Here is a 20,284-nt window from a genome sequence, read left to right as displayed (position 1 = left end):
ACTTACAGCATCTGCTATTCCTAGGTGCTAGCAGATAGTTTGATTTAATCATTCACTGCACTTCAAATTTGAACATGATAGCTTGAACATAAATTAAAGGGATGCAATAAAATCTTACAGCACCTGCTATTCCCTGTTACTAAAAGATTTCTATTTAATCTGTACACTTCACATACAAGCATGTCAGTTGCAGATTAAATTAAAGTGATGCAACAAAAACTTACAGCATCTGCTATTCCCAGGTGCTAACAGATAGTTTTTTTTAATTAATCACTGCACTTCACATCCTAGCATGTCATCTTAAAAGTAAATTAAAGTGATGCAAGAGAAGCTTACAGCATCTCGTAGTCCAAGCTGCTAACAGATAGTTTTTTGATGAATCACTGCACTTCACATTCAGGAATGTGAGTTGGAGAGTAAATGAAAGTGATGCAAAAAAAACTTACAGCATCTGCTATTCCCATGTGCTAACAGAGAGTTTTTTTTATTAATCACTGCACTTCACATTTGAGCATGTCAGCTTGAAAGTAAATTAGAGTGATGCAAGAAAAGCTTACAGCACCTGGTATTCCTAGGTAGGGTCCCACCTCAGTACTATCCAGGCCCAAACTTACTTAGCTTCCAAGGTCAGATGAGATTGGGCGTTCTCAAGCTGGTGTGGCCGTAAGCCTTAAAAGCTTCCTCAAATTGCCTAATCATAGCAAATATGATCAAAGACCAATCTGACAATTTTTTTTATTAATCCCTGCACTTGACATTCTAGAATGTTATCTTGAAAGTAAATTAAATGATGCAATAAAATCTTACAACATCTGGTATACGGAGGCACTAACAGACAGTTTTTTTTATTAATCACTGCACTTCACATTCAAGCATGTCAGTTGGAGAGTAAATTAAAGTGATGCAATAAAAACTTACAGCATCTGCTATTCCCAGGTGCTAGCAGATAGTTTGATTTAATTATTCACTGCACTTCAAATTTGAACATGATAGCTTGAACATAAATTAAAGGGATGCAATAAAATCTTACAGCACCTGCTATTCCCTGGTACTAAAAGATTTCTATTTAATCTGTACACTTCACAAACAAGCATGTCAGTTGCAGATTAAATTAAAGTGATGCAACAAAAACTTACAGCATCTGCTATTCCCAGGTGCTAACAGACAGTTTTTTTTAATTAATCACTGCACTTCACATCCTAGCATGTCATCTTAAAAGTAAATTAAAGTGATGCAAGAGAAGCTTACAGCATCTCGTAGTCCAAGCTGCTAACAGATAGTTTTTTGATGAATCACTGCACTTCACATTCAGGCATGTGAGTTGGAGAGTAAATGAAAGTGATGCAAAAAAAACTTACAGCATCTGCTATTCCCATGTGCTAACAGATAGTTTTTTTTATTAATCACTGCACTTCACATTTGAGCATGTCATCTTGAAAATAAATTAAAGTGATGCAAGAAAAGCTTACAGCACCTGGTATTCCTAGGTAGGGTCCCACCTCAGTACTATCCAGGCCCAAACTTACATAGCTTCCAAGGTCAGATGAGATTGGGCGTTCTCAAGCTGGTGTGGCCGTAAGCCTTAAAAGCTTCCTCAAATTGCCTAATCATAGCAAATATGATCAAAGACCAATCTGACAATTTTTTTTATTAATCCCTGCACTTGACATTCTAGAATGTTATCTTGAAAGTAAATTAAATGATGCAATAAAATCTTACAACATCTGGTATACGGAGGCACTAACAGACAGTTTTTTTTATTAATCACTGCACTTCACATTCAAGCATGTCAGTTGGAGAGTAAATTAAAGTGATGCAATAAAAACTTACAGCATCTGCTATTCCCAGGTGCTAGCAGATAGTTTGATTTAATTATTCACTGCACTTCAAATTTGAACATGATAGCTTGAACATAAATTAAAGGGATGCAATAAAATCTTACAGCACCTGCTATTCCCTGGTACTAAAAGATTTCTATTTAATCTGTACACTTCACAAACAAGCATGTCAGTTGCAGATTAAATTAAAGTGATGCAACAAAAACTTACAGCATCTGCTATTCCCAGGTGCTAACAGACAGTTTTTTTTAATTAATCACTGCACTTCACATCCTAGCATGTCATCTTAAAAGTAAATTAAAGTGATGCAAGAGAAGCTTACAGCATCTCGTAGTCCAAGCTGCTAACAGATAGTTTTTTGATGAATCACTGCACTTCACATTCAGGCATGTGAGTTGGAGAGTAAATGAAAGTGATGCAAAAAAAACTTACAGCATCTGCTATTCCCATGTGCTAACAGAGAGTTTTTTTTATTAATCACTGCACTTCACATTTGAGCATGTCAGCTTGAAAGTAAATTAAAGTGATGCAAGAAAAGGTTACAGCACCTGGTATTCCTAGGTAGGGTCCCATCTCAGTACTATCCAGGCCCAAAGTTGTTCAGTTTCCAAGGTCAGATGAGATTGGACGTTCTCAAGCTGGTGTGGCCGTAAGCCTTAAACACTTACTCTAATTGCCTAATCATAGCAAATATGATCAAAGACCAATCTGACAATTTTTTTTATTAATCCCTGCACTTGACATTCTAGAATGTTATCTTGAAAGTAAATTAAATGATGCAATAAAAGCTTACAACATCTGGTATTCGGAGGCACTAACAGACAGTTTTTTTTTAATCACTGCATTTCACATTCAAGCATGTCAGTTGGAGAGTAAATTAAAGTGATGCAATAAAAACTTACAGCATCTGCTATTCCTAGGTGCTAGCAGATAGTTTGATTTAATCATTCACTGCACTTCAAATTTGAACATGATAGCTTGAACATAAATTAAAGGGATACAATAAAATCTTACAGCACCTGCTATTCCCTGTTACTAAAAGATTTCTATTTAATCTGTACACTTCACATACAAGCATGTCAGTTGCAGATTAAATTAAAGTGATGCAACAAAAACTTACAGCATCTGCTATTCCCAGGTGCTAACAGACAGTTTTTTTTAATTAATCACTGCACTTCACATCCTAGCATGTCATCTTAAAAGTAAATTAAAGTGATGCAAGAGAAGCTTACAGCATCTCGTAGTCCAAGCTGCTAACAGATAGTTTTTTGATGAATCACTGCACTTCACATTCAGGCATGTGAGTTGGAGAGTAAATGAAAGTGATGCAAAAAAAACTTACAGCATCTGCTATTCCCATGTGCTAACAGATAGTTTTTTTTATTAATCACTGCACTTCACATTTGAGCATGTCAGCTTGAAAATAAATTAAAGTGATGCAAGAAAAGCTTACAGCACCTGGTATTCCTAGTTAGGGTCCCACCTCAGTACTATCCAGGCCCAAACTTATTAAGCTTCCAAGGTCAGATGAGATTGGGCGTTCTCAAGATGGTGTGGCCGTAAGCCTTAAAGACTTCCTCAAATTGCCTAATCATAGCAAATATGATCAAAGACCAATCTAACAATTTTTTTTATTAATCCCTGCACTTGACATTCTAGAATGTTATCTTGAAAGTAAATTAAATGATGCAATAAAATCTTACAACATCTGGTATACGGAGGCACTAACAGACAGTTTTTTTTAATCACTGCACTTCACATTCAAGCATGTCAGTTGGAGAGTAAATTAAAGTGATGCAATAAAAACTTACTGCATCTGCTATTCCCAGGTGCTAGCAGATAGTTTTTTTTTATTAATCACTGCACTTCACATCCTAGCATGTCATCTTAAAAGTAAATTAAAGTGATGCAAGAGAAGCTTACAGCATCTCGTAGTCCAAGCTGCTAACAGATAGTTTTTTGATGAATCACTGCACTTCACATTCAGGCACGTGAGTTGGAGAGTAAATGAAAGTGATGCAAAAAAAACTTACAGCATCTGCTATTCCCATGTGCTAACAGAGAGTTTTTTTTATTAATCACTGCACTTCACATTTGAGCATGTCAGCTTGAAAGTAAATTAAAGTGATGCAAGAAAAGGTTACAGCACCTGGTATTCCTAGGTAGGGTCCCACCTCAGTACTATCCAGGCCCAACGTTGTTCAGTTTCCAAGGTCAGATGAGATTGGACGTTCTCAAGCTGGTGTGGCCGTAAGCCTTAAACACTTACTCTAATTGCCTAATCATAGCAAATATGATCAAAGACCAATCTGACAATTTTTTTTATTAATCCCTGCACTTGACATTCTAGAATGTTATCTTGAAAGTAAATTAAATGATGCAATAAAAGCTTACAACATCTGGTATTCGGAGGCACTAACAGACAGTTTTTTTTTAATCACTGCACTTCACATTCAAGCATGTCAGTTGGAGAGTAAATTAAAGTGATGCAATAAAAACTTACAGCGTCTGCTATTCCCAGGTGCTAGCAGATAGTTTGATTTAATTATTCACTGCACTTCAAATTTGAACATGAAGCTTGAACATAAATTAAAGGGATGCAATAAAATCTTACAGCACCTGCTATTCCCTGGTACTAAAAGATTTCTATTTAATCTGTACACTTCACATACAAGCATGTCAGTTGCAGATTAAATTAAAGTGATGCAACAAAAACTTACAGCATCTGCTATTCCCAGGTGCTAACAGACAGTTTTTTTTAATTAATCACTGCACTTCACATCCTAGCATGTCATCTTAAAAGTAAATTAAAGTGATGCAAGAGAAGCTTACAGCATCTCGTAGTCCAAGCTGCTAACAGATAGTTTTTGATGAATCACTGCACTTCACATTCAGGCATGTGAGTTGGAGAGTAAATGAAAGTGATGCAAAAAAAACTTACAGCATCTGCTATTCCCATGTGCTAACAGATAGTTTTTTTTCTTAATCACTGCACTTCACATTTGAGCATGTCAGCTTGAAAGTAAATTAAAGTGATGCAAGAAAAGCTTACAGCACCTGGTATTCCTAGGTAGGGTCCCACCTCAGTACTATCCAGGCCCAAAGTTGTTCAGCTTCCAAGGTCAGATGAGATTGGGGGTTCTCAAGCTGGTGTGGCCATAAGCCTTAAACACTTACTCAAATTGCCTAATCATAGCAAATATGATCAAAGACCAATCTGACAATTTTTTTTTATTAATCCCTGCACTTGACATTGTAGAATGTTATCTTGAAAGTAAATTAAATGATGCAATAAAAGCTTACAACATCTGGTATACGGAGGCACTAACAGACAGTTTTTTTTTAATCTCTGCACTTCACATTCAAGCATGTCAGTTGGAGAGTAAATTAAAGTGATGCAATAAAAACTTACAGCATCTGCTATTCCCAGGTGCTAGCAGATAGTTTGATTTAATTATTCACTGCACTTCAAATTTGAACATGATAGCTTGAACATAAATTAAAGGGATGCAATAAAATCTTACAGCACCTGCTATTCCCTGGTACTAAAAGATTTCTATTTAATCTGTACACTTCACATACAAGCATGTCAGTTGCAGATTAAATTAAAGTGATGCAACAAAAACTTACAGCATCTGCTATTCCCAGATGCTAACAGACAGTTTTTTTTAATTAATCACTGCACTTCACATCCTAGCATGTCATCTTAAAAGTAAATTAAAGTGATGCAAGAGAAGCTTACAGCATCTCGTAGTCCACGCTGCTAACAGATAGTTTTTTGATGAATCACTGCACTTCACATTCAGGCATGTGAGTTGGAGAGTAAATGAAAGTGATGCAAAAAAAACTTACAGCATGTGCTATTCCCATGTGCTAACAGATAGTTTTTTTTTCTTAATCACTGCACTTCACATTTGAGCATGTCAGCTTGAAAGTAAATTAAAGTGATGCAAGAAAAGCTTACAGCACCTGGTATTCCTAGGTAGGGTCCCACCTCAGTACTATCCAGGCCCAAACTTATTTAGCTTCCAAGGTCAGATGAGATTGGGCGTTCTCAAGCTGGTGTGGCCGTAAGCCTTAAAGACTTCCTCAAATTGCCTAATCATAGCAAATATGATCAAAGACCAATCTGACAATTTTTTTTATTAATCCCTGCACTTGACATTCTAGAATGTTATCTTGAAAGTAAATTAAATGATGCAATAAAATCTTACAACATCTGGTATACGGAGGCACTAACAGACAGTTTTTTTATTAATCACTGCACTTCACATTCAAGCATGTCAGTTGGAGAGTAAATTAAAGTGATGCAATAAAAACTTACAGCATCTGCTATTCCCAGGTGCTAGCAGATAGTTTGATTTAATTATTCACTGCACTTCAAATTTGAACATGATAGCTTGAACATAAATTAAAGGGATGCAATAAAATCTTACAGCACCTGCTATTCCCTGGTACTAAAAGATTTCTATTTAATCTGTACACTTCACATACAAGCATGTCAGTTGCAGATTAAATTAAAGTGATGCAACAAAAACTTACAGCATCTGCTATTCCCAGATGCTAACAGACAGTTTTTTTTAATTAATCACTGCACTTCACATCCTAGCATGTCATCTTAAAAGTAAATTAAAGTGATGCAAGAGAAGCTTACAGCATCTCGTAGTCCACGCTGCTAACAGATAGTTTTTTGATGAATCACTGCACTTCACATTCAGGCATGTGAGTTGGAGAGTAAATGAAAGTGATGCAAAAAAAACTTACAGCATGTGCTATTCCCATGTGCTAACAGATAGTTTTTTTTTCTTAATCACTGCACTTCACATTTGAGCATGTCAGCTTGAAAGTAAATTAAAGTGATGCAAGAAAAGCTTACAGCACCTGGTATTCCTAGGTAGGGTCCCACCTCAGTACTATCCAGGCCCAAACTTATTTAGCTTCCAAGGTCAGATGAGATTGGGCGTTCTCAAGATGGTGTGGCCGTAAGCCTTAAAGACTTCCTCAAATTGCCTAATCATAGCAAATATGATCAAAGACCAATCTGACAATTTTTTTTATTAATCCCTGCACTTGACATTCTAGAATGTTATCTTGAAAGTAAATTAAATGATGCAATAAAATCTTACAACATCTGGTATACGGAGGCACTAACAGACAGTTTTTTTATTAATCACTGCACTTCACATTCAAGCATGTCAGTTGGAGAGTAAATTAAAGTGATGCAATAAAAACTTACAGCATCTGCTATTCCCAGGTGCTAGCAGATAGTTTGATTTAATTATTCACTGCACTTCAAATTTGAACATGATAGCTTGAACATAAATTAAAGGGATGCAATAAAATCTTACAGCACCTGCTATTCCCTGTTACTAAAAGATTTCTATTTAATCTGTACACTTCACATACAAGCATGTCAGTTGCAGATTAAATTAAAGTGATGCAACAAAAACTTACAGCATCTGCTATTCCCAGATGCTAACAGACAGTTTTTTTTAATTAATCACTGCACTTCACATCCTAGCATGTCATCTTAAAAGTAAATTAAAGTGATGCAAGAGAAGCTTACAGCATCTCGTAGTCCACGCTGCTAACAGATAGTTTTTTGATGAATCACTGCACTTCACATTCAGGCATGTGAGTTCGAGAGTAAATGAAAGTGATGCAAAAAAAACTTACAGCATGTGCTATTCCCATGTGCTAACAGATAGTTTTTTTTTCTTAATCACTGCACTTCACATTTGAGCATGTCAGCTTGAAAGTAAATTAAAGTGATGCAAGAAAAGCTTACAGCACCTGGTATTCCTAGGTAGGGTCCCACCTCAGTACTATCCAGGCCCAAACTTACTTAGCTTCCAAGGTCAGATGAGATTGGGCGTTCTCAAGCTGGTGTGGCCGTAAGCCTTAAAGACTTACTCAAATTGCCTAATCATAGCAAATATGATCAAAGACCAATCTGACAATTTTTGTTATTAATCCCTGCACTTGACATTGTAGAATGTTATCTTGAAAGTAAATTAAATGATGCAATAAAAGCTTACAACATCTGGTATACGGAGGCACTAACAGACAGTTTTTTTATTAATCACTGCACTTCACATTCAAGCATGTCAGTTGGAGAGTAAATTAAAGTGATGCAATAAAAACTTACAGCATCTGCTATTCCTAGGTGCTAGCAGATAGTTTGATTTAATCATTCACTGCACTTCAAATTTGAACATGATAGCTTGAACATAAATTAAAGGGATGCAATAAAATCTTACAGCACCTGCTATTCCCTGTTACTAAAAGATTTCTATTTAATCTGTACACTTCACATACAAGCATGTCAGTTGCAGATTAAATTAAAGTGATGCAACAAAAACTTACAGCATCTGCTATTCCCAGGTGCTAACAGATAGTTTTTTTTAATTAATCACTGCACTTCACATCCTAGCATGTCATCTTAAAAGTAAATTAAAGTGATGCAAGAGAAGCTTACAGCATCTCGTAGTCCAAGCTGCTAACAGATAGTTTTTTGATGAATCACTGCACTTCACATTCAGGCATGTGAGTTGGAGAGTAAATGAAAGTGATGCAAAAAAAACTTACAGCATCTGCTATTCCCATGTGCTAACAGATAGTTTTTTTTATTAATCACTGCACTTCACATTTGAGCATGTCAGCTTGAAAATAAATTAAAGTGATGCAAGAAAAGCTTACAGCACCTGGTATTCCTAGGTAGGGTCCCACCTCAGTACTATCCAGGCCCAAACTTACTTAGCTTCCAAGGTCAGATGAGATTGGGCGTTCTCAAGCTGGTGTGGCCGTAAGCTTTAAAAGCTTCCTCAAATTGCCTAATCATAGCAAATATGATCAAAGACCAATCTGACAATTTTTTTTATTAATCCCTGCACTTGACATTCTAGAATGTTATCTTGAAAGTAAATTAAATGATGCAATAAAATCTTACAACATCTGGTATACGGAGGCACTAACAGACAGTTTTTTTATTAATCACTGCACTTCACATTCAAGCATGTCAGTTGGAGAGTAAATTAAAGTGATGCAATAAAAACTTACAGCATCTGCTATTCCTAGGTGCTAGCAGATAGTTTGATTTAATCATTCACTGCACTTCAAATTTGAACATGATAGCTTGAACATAAATTAAAGGGATGCAATAAAATCTTACAGCACCTGCTATTCCCTGTTACTAAAAGATTTCTATTTAATCTGTACACTTCACATACAAGCATGTCAGTTGCAGATTAAATTAAAGTGATGCAACAAAAACTTACAGCATCTGCTATTCCCAGGTGCTAACAGATAGTTTTTTTTAATTAATCACTGCACTTCACATCCTAGCATGTCATCTTAAAAGTAAATTAAAGTGATGCAAGAGAAGCTTACAGCATCTCGTAGTCCAAGCTGCTAACAGATAGTTTTTTGATGAATCACTGCACTTCACATTCAGGCATGTGAGTTGGAGAGTAAATGAAAGTGATGCAAAAAAAACTTACAGCATCTGCTATTCCCATGTGCTAACAGATAGTTTTTTTTATTAATCACTGCACTTCACATTTGAGCATGTCAGCTTGAAAATAAATTAAAGTGATGCAAGAAAAGCTTACAGCACCTGGTATTCCTAGGTAGGGTCCCACCTCAGTACTATCCAGGCCCAAACTTACTTAGCTTCCAAGGTCAGATGAGATTGGGCGTTCTCAAGCTGGTGTGGCCGTAAGCCTTAAAAGCTTCCTCAAATTGCCTAATCATAGCAAATATGATCAAAGACCAATCTGACAATTTTTTTCATTAATCCCTGCACTTGACATTCTAGAATGTTATCTTGAAAGTAAATTAAATGATGCAATAAAATCTTACAACATCTGGTATACGGAGGCACTAACAGACAGTTTTTTTATTAATCACTGCACTTCACATTCAAGCATGTCAGTTGGAGAGTAAATTAAAGTGATGCAATAAAAACTTACAGCATCTGCTATTCCTAGGTGCTAGCAGATAGTTTGATTTAATCATTCACTGCACTTCAAATTTGAACATGATAGCTTGAACATAAATTAAAGGGATGCAATAAAATCTTACAGCACCTGCTATTCCCTGTTACTAAAAGATTTCTATTTAATCTGTACACTTCACATACAAGCATGTCAGTTGCAGATTAAATTAAAGTGATGCAACAAAAACTTACAGCATCTGCTATTCCCAGATGCTAACAGACAGTTTTTTTTAATTAATCACTGCACTTCACATCCTAGCATGTCATCTTAAAAGTAAATTAAAGTGATGCAAGAGAAGCTTACAGCATCTTGTAGTCCACGCTGCTAACAGATAGTTTTTTGATGAATCACTGCACTTCACATTCAGGCATGTGAGTTGGAGAGTAAATGAAAGTGATGCAAAAAAAACTTACAGCATGTGCTATTCCCATGTGCTAACAGATAGTTTTTTTTATTAATCACTGCACTTCACATTTGAGCATGTCAGCTTGAAAATAAATTAAAGTGATGCAAGAAAAGCTTACAGCACCTGGTATTCCTAGGTAGGGTCCCACCTCAGTACTATCCAGGCCCAAACTTACTTAGCTTCCAAGGTCAGATGAGATTGGGCGTTCTCAAGCTGGTGTGGCCGTAAGCCTTAAAAGCTTCCTCAAATTGCCTAATCATAGCAAATATGATCAAAGACCAATCTGACAATTTTTTTTATTAATCCCTGCACTTGACATTCTAGAATGTTATCTTGAAAGTAAATTAAATGATGCAATAAAAGCTTACAACATCTGGTATACGGAGGCACTAACAGACAGTTTTTTTATTAATCACTGCACTTCACATTCAAGCATGTCAGTTGGAGAGTAAATTAATGTGATGCAATAAAAACTTACAGCATCTGCTATTCCTAGGTGCTAGCAGATAGTTTGATTTAATCATTCACTGCACTTCAAATTTGAACATGATAGCTTGAACATAAATTAAAGGGATGCAATAAAATCTTACAGCACCTGCTATTCCCTGTTACTAAAAGATTTCTATTTAATCTGTACACTTCACATACAAGCATGTCAGTTGCAGATTAAATTAAAGTGATGCAACAAAAACTTACAGCATCTGCTATTCCCAGGTGCTAACAGATAGTTTTTTTTAATTAATCACTGCACTTCACATTTGAGCATGTCATCTTAAAAGTAAATTAAAGTGATGCAAGAGAAGCTTACAGCATCTCGTAGTCCAAGCTGCTAACAGATAGTTTTTTGATGAATCACTGCACTTCACATTCAGGCATGTGAGTTGGAGAGTAAATGAAAGTGATGCAAAAAAAACTTACAGCATCTGCTATTCCCATGTGCTAACAGATAGTTTTTTTTATTAATCACTGCACTTCACATTTGAGCATGTCAGCTTGAAAATAAATTAAAGTGATGCAAGAAAAGCTTACAGCACCTGGTATTCCTAGATAGGGTCCCACCTCAGTACTATCCAGGCCCAAACTTGTTTCGCTTCCAAGGTCAGACGAGACTGGTCGTTCTCAAGCTGCTGTGGCCGTAAGCCTTAAACACTTACTCAAATTGCCTAATCATAGCAAATATGATCAAAGACCAATCTGACAATTTTTGTTATTAATCCCTGCACTTGACATTGTAGAATGTTATCTTGAAAGTAAATTAAATGATGCAATAAAAGCTTACAACATCTGGTATACGGAGGCACTAACAGACAGTTTTTTTATTAATCACTGCACTTCACATTCAAGCATGTCAGTTGGAGAGTAAATTAAAGTGATGCAATAAAAACTTACAGCATCTGCTATTCCTAGGTGCTAGCAGATAGTTTGATTTAATCATTCACTGCACTTCAAATTTGAACATGATAGCTTGAACATAAATTAAAGGGATGCAATAAAATCTTACAGCACCTGCTATTCCCTGTTACTAAAAGATTTCTATTTAATCTGTACACTTCACATAGAAGCATGTCAGTTGCAGATTAAATTAAAGTGATGCAACAAAAACTTACAGCATCTGCTATTCCCAGGTGCTAACAGACAGTTTTTTTTAATTAATCACTGCACTTCACATCCTAGCATGTCATCTTAAAAGTAAATTAAAGTGATGCAAGAGAAGCTTACAGCATCTCGTAGTCCAAGCTGCTAACAGATAGTTTTTTGATGAATCACTGCACTTCACATTCAGGCATGTGAGTTGGAGAGTAAATGAAAGTGATGCAAAAAAAACTTACAGCATCTGCTATTCCCATGTGCTAACAGATAGTTTTTTTTATTAATCACTGCACTTCACATTTGAGCATGTCAGCTTGAAAATAAATTAAAGTGATGCAAGAAAAGCTTACAGCACCTGGCATTCCTAGGTAGGGTCCCACCTCAGTACTATCCAGGCCCAAACTTACTTAGCTTCCAAGGTCAGATGAGATTGGGCGTTCTCAAGCTGGTGTGGCCGTAAGCCTTAAAAGCTTCCTCAAATTGCCTAATCATAGCAAATATGATCAAAGACCAATCTGACAATTTTTTTTATTAATCCCTGCACTTGACATTCTAGAATGTTATCTTGAAAGTAAATTAAATGATGCAATAAAATCTTACAACATCTGGTATACGGAGGCACTAACAGACAGTTTTTTTTATTAATCACTGCACTTCACATTTGAGCATGTCAGCTTGAAAGTAAATTAAAGTGATGCAAGAAAAGGTTACAGCACCTGGTATTCCTAGGTAGGGTCCCATCTCAGTACTATCCAGGCCCAAAGTTGTTCAGTTTCCAAGGTCAGATGAGATTGGACGTTCTCAAGCTGGTGTGGCCGTAAGCCTTAAACACTTACTCTAATTGCCTAATCATAGCAAATATGATCAAAGACCAATCTGACAATTTTTTTTATTAATCCCTGCACTTGACATTCTAGAATGTTATCTTGAAAGTAAATTAAATGATGCAATAAAAGCTTACAACATCTGGTATTCGGAGGCACTAACAGACAGTTTTTTTTTAATCACTGCATTTCACATTCAAGCATGTCAGTTGGAGAGTAAATTAAAGTGATGCAATAAAAACTTACAGCATCTGCTATTCCTAGGTGCTAGCAGATAGTTTGATTTAATCATTCACTGCACTTCAAATTTGAACATGATAGCTTGAACATAAATTAAAGGGATACAATAAAATCTTACAGCACCTGCTATTCCCTGTTACTAAAAGATTTCTATTTAATCTGTACACTTCACATACAAGCATGTCAGTTGCAGATTAAATTAAAGTGATGCAACAAAAACTTACAGCATCTGCTATTCCCAGGTGCTAACAGATAGTTTTTTTTAATTAATCACTGCACTTCACATCCTAGCATGTCATCTTAAAAGTAAATTAAAGTGATGCAAGAGAAGCTTACAGCATCTCGTAGTCCAAGCTGCTAACAGATAGTTTTTTGATGAATCACTGCACTTCACATTCAGGCATGTGAGTTGGAGAGTAAATGAAAGTGATGCAAAAAAAACTTACAGCATCTGCTATTCCCATGTGCTAACAGATAGTTTTTTTTATTAATCACTGCACTTCACATTTGAGCATGTCAGCTTGAAAATAAATTAAAGTGATGCAAGAAAAGCTTACAGCACCTGGTATTCCTAGTTAGGGTCCCACCTCAGTACTATCCAGGCCCAAACTTATTAAGCTTCCAAGGTCAGATGAGATTGGGCGTTCTCAAGATGGTGTGGCCGTAAGCCTTAAAGACTTCCTCAAATTGCCTAATCATAGCAAATATGATCAAAGACCAATCTAACAATTTTTTTTATTAATCCCTGCACTTGACATTCTAGAATGTTATCTTGAAAGTAAATTAAATGATGCAATAAAATCTTACAACATCTGGTATACGGAGGCACTAACAGACAGTTTTTTTTAATCACTGCACTTCACATTCAAGCATGTCAGTTGGAGAGTAAATTAAAGTGATGCAATAAAAACTTACTGCATCTGCTATTCCCAGGTGCTAGCAGATAGTTTTTTTTTATTAATCACTGCACTTCACATCCTAGCATGTCATCTTAAAAGTAAATTAAAGTGATGCAAGAGAAGCTTACAGCATCTCGTAGTCCAAGCTGCTAACAGATAGTTTTTTGATGAATCACTGCACTTCACATTCAGGCACGTGAGTTGGAGAGTAAATGAAAGTGATGCAAAAAAAACTTACAGCATCTGTTATTCCCATGTGCTAACAGAGAGTTTTTTTTATTAATCACTGCACTTCACATTTGAGCATGTCAGCTTGAAAGTAAATTAAAGTGATGCAAGAAAAGGTTACAGCACCTGGTATTCCTAGGTAGGGTCCCACCTCAGTACTATCCAGGCCCAACGTTGTTCAGTTTCCAAGGTCAGATGAGATTGGACGTTCTCAAGCTGGTGTGGCCGTAAGCCTTAAACACTTACTCTAATTGCCTAATCATAGCAAATATGATCAAAGACCAATCTGACAATTTTTTTTATTAATCCCTGCACTTGACATTCTAGAATGTTATCTTGAAAGTAAATTAAATGATGCAATAAAAGCTTACAACATCTGGTATTCGGAGGCACTAACAGACAGTTTTTTTTTAATCACTGCACTTCACATTCAAGCATGTCAGTTGGAGAGTAAATTAAAGTGATGCAATAAAAACTTACAGCGTCTGCTATTCCCAGGTGCTAGCAGATAGTTTGATTTAATTATTCACTGCACTTCAAATTTGAACATGAAGCTTGAACATAAATTAAAGGGATGCAATAAAATCTTACAGCACCTGCTATTCCCTGGTACTAAAAGATTTCTATTTAATCTGTACACTTCACATACAAGCATGTCAGTTGCAGATTAAATTAAAGTGATGCAACAAAAACTTACAGCATCTGCTATTCCCAGGTGCTAACAGACAGTTTTTTTTAATTAATCACTGCACTTCACATCCTAGCATGTCATCTTAAAAGTAAATTAAAGTGATGCAAGAGAAGCTTACAGCATCTCGTAGTCCAAGCTGCTAACAGATAGTTTTTGATGAATCACTGCACTTCACATTCAGGCATGTGAGTTGGAGAGTAAATGAAAGTGATGCAAAAAAAACTTACAGCATCTGCTATTCCCATGTGCTAACAGATAGTTTTTTTTCTTAATCACTGCACTTCACATTTGAGCATGTCAGCTTGAAAGTAAATTAAAGTGATGCAAGAAAAGCTTACAGCACCTGGTATTCCTAGGTAGGGTCCCACCTCAGTACTATCCAGGCCCAAAGTTGTTCAGCTTCCAAGGTCAGATGAGATTGGGGGTTCTCAAGCTGGTGTGGCCATAAGCCTTAAACACTTACTCAAATTGCCTAATCATAGCAAATATGATCAAAGACCAATCTGACAATTTTTTTTTATTAATCCCTGCACTTGACATTGTAGAATGTTATCTTGAAAGTAAATTAAATGATGCAATAAAAGCTTACAACATCTGGTATACGGAGGCACTAACAGACAGTTTTTTTTTAATCTCTGCACTTCACATTCAAGCATGTCAGTTGGAGAGTAAATTAAAGTGATGCAATAAAAACTTACAGCATCTGCTATTCCCAGGTGCTAGCAGATAGTTTGATTTAATTATTCACTGCACTTCAAATTTGAACATGATAGCTTGAACATAAATTAAAGGGATGCAATAAAATCTTACAGCACCTGCTATTCCCTGGTACTAAAAGATTTCTATTTAATCTGTACACTTCACATACAAGCATGTCAGTTGCAGATTAAATTAAAGTGATGCAACAAAAACTTACAGCATCTGCTATTCCCAGATGCTAACAGACAGTTTTTTTTAATTAATCACTGCACTTCACATCCTAGCATGTCATCTTAAAAGTAAATTAAAGTGATGCAAGAGAAGCTTACAGCATCTCGTAGTCCACGCTGCTAACAGATAGTTTTTTGATGAATCACTGCACTTCACATTCAGGCATGTGAGTTGGAGAGTAAATGAAAGTGATGCAAAAAAAACTTACAGCATGTGCTATTCCCATGTGCTAACAGATAGTTTTTTTTTCTTAATCACTGCACTTCACATTTGAGCATGTCAGCTTGAAAGTAAATTAAAGTGATGCAAGAAAAGCTTACAGCACCTGGTATTCCTAGGTAGGGTCCCACCTCAGTACTATCCAGGCCCAAACTTATTTAGCTTCCAAGGTCAGATGAGATTGGGCGTTCTCAAGCTGGTGTGGCCGTAAGCCTTAAAGACTTCCTCAAATTGCCTAATCATAGCAAATATGATCAAAGACCAATCTGACAATTTTTTTTATTAATCCCTGCACTTGACATTCTAGAATGTTATCTTGAAAGTAAATTAAATGATGCAATAAAATCTTACAACATCTGGTATACGGAGGCACTAACAGACAGTTTTTTTTATTAATCACTGCACTTCACATTCAAGCATGTCAGTTGGAGAGTAAATTAAAGTGATGCAATAAAAACTTACAGCATCTGCTATTCCCAGGTGCTAGCAGATAGTTTGATTTAATTATTCACTGCACTTCAAATTTGAACATGATAGCTTGAACATAAATTAAAGGGATGCAATAAAATCTTACAGCACCTGCTATTCCCTGGTACTAAAAGATTTCTATTTAATCTGTACACTTCACAAACAAGCATGTCAGTTGCAGATTAAATTAAAGTGATGCAACAAAAACTTACAGCATCTGCTATTCCCAGGTGCTAACAGACAGTTTTTTTTAATTAATCACTGCACTTCACATCCTAGCATGTCATCTTAAAAGTAAATTAAAGTGATGCAAGAGAAGCTTACAGCATCTCGTAGTCCAAGCTGCTAACAGATAGTTTTTTGATGAATCACTGCACTTCACATTCAGGCATGTGAGTTGGAGAGTAAATGAAAGTGATGCAAAAAAAACTTACAGCATCTGCTATTCCCATGTGCTAACAGAGAGTTTTTTTTATTAATCACTGCACTTCACATTTGAGCATGTCAGCTTGAAAGTAAATTAAAGTGATGCAAGAAAAGGTTACAGCACCTGGTATTCCTAGGTAGGGTCCCATCTCAGTACTATCCAGGCCCAAAGTTGTTCAGTTTCCAAGGTCAGATGAGATTGGACGTTCTCAAGCTGGTGTGGCCGTAAGCCTTAAACACTTACTCTAATTGCCTAATCATAGCAAATATGATCAAAGACCAATCTGACAATTTTTTTTATTAATCCCTGCACTTGACATTCTAGAATGTTATCTTGAAAGTAAATTAAATGATGCAATAAAAGCTTACAACATCTGGTATTCGGAGGCACTAACAGACAGTTTTTTTTTAATCACTGCATTTCACATTCAAGCATGTCAGTTGGAGAGTAAATTAAAGTGATGCAATAAAAACTTACAGCATCTGCTATTCCTAGGTGCTAGCAGATAGTTTGATTTAATCATTCACTGCACTTCAAATTTGAACATGATAGCTTGAACATAAATTAAAGGGATACAATAAAATCTTACAGCACCTGCTATTCCCTGTTACTAAAAGATTTCTATTTAATCTGTACACTTCACATACAAGCATGTCAGTTGCAGATTAAATTAAAGTGATGCAACAAAAACTTACAGCATCTGCTATTCCCAGGTGCTAACAGATAGTTTTTTTTAATTAATCACTGCACTTCACATCCTAGCATGTCATCTTAAAAGTAAATTAAAGTGATGCAAGTGAAGCTTACAGCATCTCGTAGTCCAAGCTGCTAACAGATAGTTTTTTGATGAATCACTGCACTTCACATTCAGGCATGTGAGTTGGAGAGTAAATGAAAGTGATGCAAAAAAAACTTACAGCATCTGCTATTCCCATGTGCTAACAGATAGTTTTTTTTATTAATCACTGCACTTCACATTTGAGCATGTCAGCTTGAAAATAAATTAAAGTGATGCAAGAAAAGCTTACAGCACCTGGTATTCCTAGTTAGGGTCCCACCTCAGTACTATCCAGGCCCAAACTTATTAAGCTTCCAAGGTCAGATGAGATTGGGCGTTCTCAAGATGGTGTGGCCGTAAGCCTTAAACACTTACTCTAATTGCCTAATCATAGCAAATATGATCAAAGACCAATCTGACAATTTTTTTTATTAATCCCTGCACTTGACATTCTAGAATGTTATCTTGAAAGTAAATTAAATGATGCAATAAAAGCTTACAACATCTGGTATTCGGAGGCACTAACAGACAGTTTTTTTTTAATCACTGCACTTCACATTCAAGCATGTCAGTTGGAGAGTAAATTAAAGTGATGCAATAAAAACTTACAGCGTCTGCTATTCCCAGGTGCTAGCAGATAGTTTGATTTAATTATTCACTGCACTTCAAATTTGAACATGAAGCTTGAACATAAATTAAAGGGATGCAATAAAATCTTACAGCACCTGCTATTCCCTGGTACTAAAAGATTTCTATTTAATCTGTACACTTCACATACAAGCATGTCAGTTGCAGATTAAATTAAAGTGATGCAACAAAAACTTACAGCATCTGCTATTCCCAGGTGCTAACAGACAGTTTTTTTTAATTAATCACTGCACTTCACATCCTAGCATGTCATCTTAAAAGTAAATTAAAGTGATGCAAGAGAAGCTTACAGCATCTCGTAGTCCAAGCTGCTAACAGATAGTTTTTGATGAATCACTGCACTTCACATTCAGGCATGTGAGTTGGAGAGTAAATGAAAGTGATGCAAAAAAAACTTACAGCATCTGCTATTCCCATGTGCTAACAGATAGTTTTTTTTCTTAATCACTGCACTTCACATTTGAGCATGTCAGCTTGAAAGTAAATTAAAGTGATGCAAGAAAAGCTTACAGCACCTGGTATTCCTAGGTAGGGTCCCACCTCAGTACTATCCAGGCCCAAAGTTGTTCAGCTTCCAAGGTCAGATGAGATTGGGGGTTCTCAAGCTGGTGTGGCCATAAGCCTTAAACACTTACTCAAATTGCCTAATCATAGCAAATATGATCAAAGACCAATCTGACAATTTTTTTTTATTAATCCCTGCACTTGACATTGTAGAATGTTATCTTGAAAGTAAATTAAATGATGCAATAAAAGCTTACAACATCTGGTATACGGAGGCACTAACAGACAGTTTTTTTTTAATCTCTGCACTTCACATTCAAGCATGTCAGTTGGAGAGTAAATTAAAGTGATGCAATAAAAACTTACAGCATCTGCTATTCCCAGGTGCTAGCAGATAGTTTGATTTAATTATTCACTGCACTTCAAATTTGAACATGATAGCTTGAACATAAATTAAAGGGATGCAATAAAATCTTACAGCACCTGCTATTCCCTGGTACTAAAAGATTTCTATTTAATCTGTACACTTCACATACAAGCATGTCAGTTGCAGATTAAATTAAAGTGATGCAACAAAAACTTACAGCATCTGCTATTCCCAGATGCTAACAGACAGTTTTTTTTAATTAATCACTGCACTTCACATCCTAGCATGTCATCTTAAAAGTAAATTAAAGTGATGCAAGAGAAGCTTACAGCATCTCGTAGTCCACGCTGCTAACAGATAGTTTTTTGATGAATCACTGCACTTCACATTCAGGCATGTGAGTTGGAGAGTAAATGAAAGTGATGCAAAAAAAACTTACAGCATGTGCTATTCCCATGTGCTAACAGATAGTTTTTTTTTTCTTAATCACTGCACTTCACATTTGAGCATGTCAGCTTGAAAGTAAATTAAAGTGATGCAAGAAAAGCTTACAGCACCTGGTATTCCTAGGTAGGGTCCCACCTCAGTACTATCCAGGCCCAAACTTATTTAGCTTCCAAGGTCAGATGAGATTGGGCGTTCTCAAGCTGGTGTGGCCGTAAGCCTTAAAGACTTCCTCAAATTGCCTAATCATAGCAAATATGATCAAAGACCAATCTGACAATTTTTTTTATTAATCCCTGCACTTGACATTCTAGAATGTTATCTTGAAAGTAAATTAAATGATGCAATAAAATCTTACAACATCTGGTATACGGAGGCACTAACAGACAGTTTTTTTATTAATCACTGCACTTCACATTCAAGCATGTCAGTTGGAGAGTAAATTAAAGTGATGCAATAAAAACTTACAGCATCTGCTATTCCCAGGTGCTAGCAGATAGTTTGATTTAATTATTCACTGCACTTCAAATTTGAACATGATAGCTTGAACATAAATTAAAGGGATGCAATAAAATCTTACAGCACCTGCTATTCCCTGGTACTAAAAGATTTCTATTTAATCTGTACACTTCACATACAAGCATGTCAGTTGCAGATTAAATTAAAGTGATGCAACAAAAACTTACAGCATCTGCTATTCCCAGGTGCTAACAGACAGTTTTTTTTAATTAATCACTGCACTTCACATCCTAGCATGTCATCTTAAAAGTAAATTAAAGTGATGCA

The 20,284-nt window shown here is 36.0% G+C and overlaps 21 pseudogenes; all 21 read right to left on the bottom strand.

Moving 5' to 3' along the window:
• Positions 1–550: 550 nt before the first annotated feature.
• Positions 551–669, bottom strand: LOC145647743 (5S ribosomal RNA; annotated as a pseudogene).
• Positions 670–1,462: 793 nt separating this feature from the next.
• On the bottom strand, positions 1,463–1,581 carry LOC145649979 (5S ribosomal RNA; annotated as a pseudogene).
• A 793-nt stretch (positions 1,582–2,374) lies between these two features.
• LOC145646160 (5S ribosomal RNA) lies at positions 2,375–2,493 on the bottom strand (annotated as a pseudogene).
• A 791-nt stretch (positions 2,494–3,284) lies between these two features.
• LOC145644085 (5S ribosomal RNA) lies at positions 3,285–3,403 on the bottom strand (annotated as a pseudogene).
• A 1,480-nt stretch (positions 3,404–4,883) lies between these two features.
• On the bottom strand, positions 4,884–5,002 carry LOC145644250 (5S ribosomal RNA; annotated as a pseudogene).
• Positions 5,003–5,795: 793 nt separating this feature from the next.
• On the bottom strand, positions 5,796–5,914 carry LOC145648519 (5S ribosomal RNA; annotated as a pseudogene).
• Positions 5,915–6,707: 793 nt separating this feature from the next.
• Positions 6,708–6,826, bottom strand: LOC145649275 (5S ribosomal RNA; annotated as a pseudogene).
• Positions 6,827–7,619: 793 nt separating this feature from the next.
• Positions 7,620–7,738, bottom strand: LOC145647742 (5S ribosomal RNA; annotated as a pseudogene).
• A 792-nt stretch (positions 7,739–8,530) lies between these two features.
• LOC145647741 (5S ribosomal RNA) lies at positions 8,531–8,649 on the bottom strand (annotated as a pseudogene).
• Positions 8,650–9,441: 792 nt separating this feature from the next.
• Positions 9,442–9,560, bottom strand: LOC145647740 (5S ribosomal RNA; annotated as a pseudogene).
• Positions 9,561–10,352: 792 nt separating this feature from the next.
• On the bottom strand, positions 10,353–10,471 carry LOC145647739 (5S ribosomal RNA; annotated as a pseudogene).
• Positions 10,472–11,263: 792 nt separating this feature from the next.
• LOC145645333 (5S ribosomal RNA) lies at positions 11,264–11,382 on the bottom strand (annotated as a pseudogene).
• Positions 11,383–12,174: 792 nt separating this feature from the next.
• On the bottom strand, positions 12,175–12,293 carry LOC145648646 (5S ribosomal RNA; annotated as a pseudogene).
• A 242-nt stretch (positions 12,294–12,535) lies between these two features.
• LOC145646159 (5S ribosomal RNA) lies at positions 12,536–12,654 on the bottom strand (annotated as a pseudogene).
• Positions 12,655–13,445: 791 nt separating this feature from the next.
• LOC145644084 (5S ribosomal RNA) lies at positions 13,446–13,564 on the bottom strand (annotated as a pseudogene).
• Positions 13,565–15,044: 1,480 nt separating this feature from the next.
• LOC145644249 (5S ribosomal RNA) lies at positions 15,045–15,163 on the bottom strand (annotated as a pseudogene).
• A 793-nt stretch (positions 15,164–15,956) lies between these two features.
• LOC145648518 (5S ribosomal RNA) lies at positions 15,957–16,075 on the bottom strand (annotated as a pseudogene).
• Positions 16,076–16,868: 793 nt separating this feature from the next.
• On the bottom strand, positions 16,869–16,987 carry LOC145646158 (5S ribosomal RNA; annotated as a pseudogene).
• A 791-nt stretch (positions 16,988–17,778) lies between these two features.
• On the bottom strand, positions 17,779–17,897 carry LOC145644083 (5S ribosomal RNA; annotated as a pseudogene).
• A 789-nt stretch (positions 17,898–18,686) lies between these two features.
• On the bottom strand, positions 18,687–18,805 carry LOC145644247 (5S ribosomal RNA; annotated as a pseudogene).
• A 794-nt stretch (positions 18,806–19,599) lies between these two features.
• LOC145648517 (5S ribosomal RNA) lies at positions 19,600–19,718 on the bottom strand (annotated as a pseudogene).
• Between the last annotated feature and the right edge of the window lie 566 nt (positions 19,719–20,284).

This window comes from Electrophorus electricus, chromosome 13 (assembly GCF_041902795.1).
Source record: "Electrophorus electricus isolate QZ-2024a chromosome 13, ASM4190279v1, whole genome shotgun sequence".
NCBI classification, from domain to species: Eukaryota; Metazoa; Chordata; class Actinopteri; order Gymnotiformes; family Gymnotidae; genus Electrophorus; species Electrophorus electricus.
The sequence above is the reverse complement of the archived record's forward strand: the minus strand, read 5'-3'. Positions and strand labels throughout refer to the sequence as shown.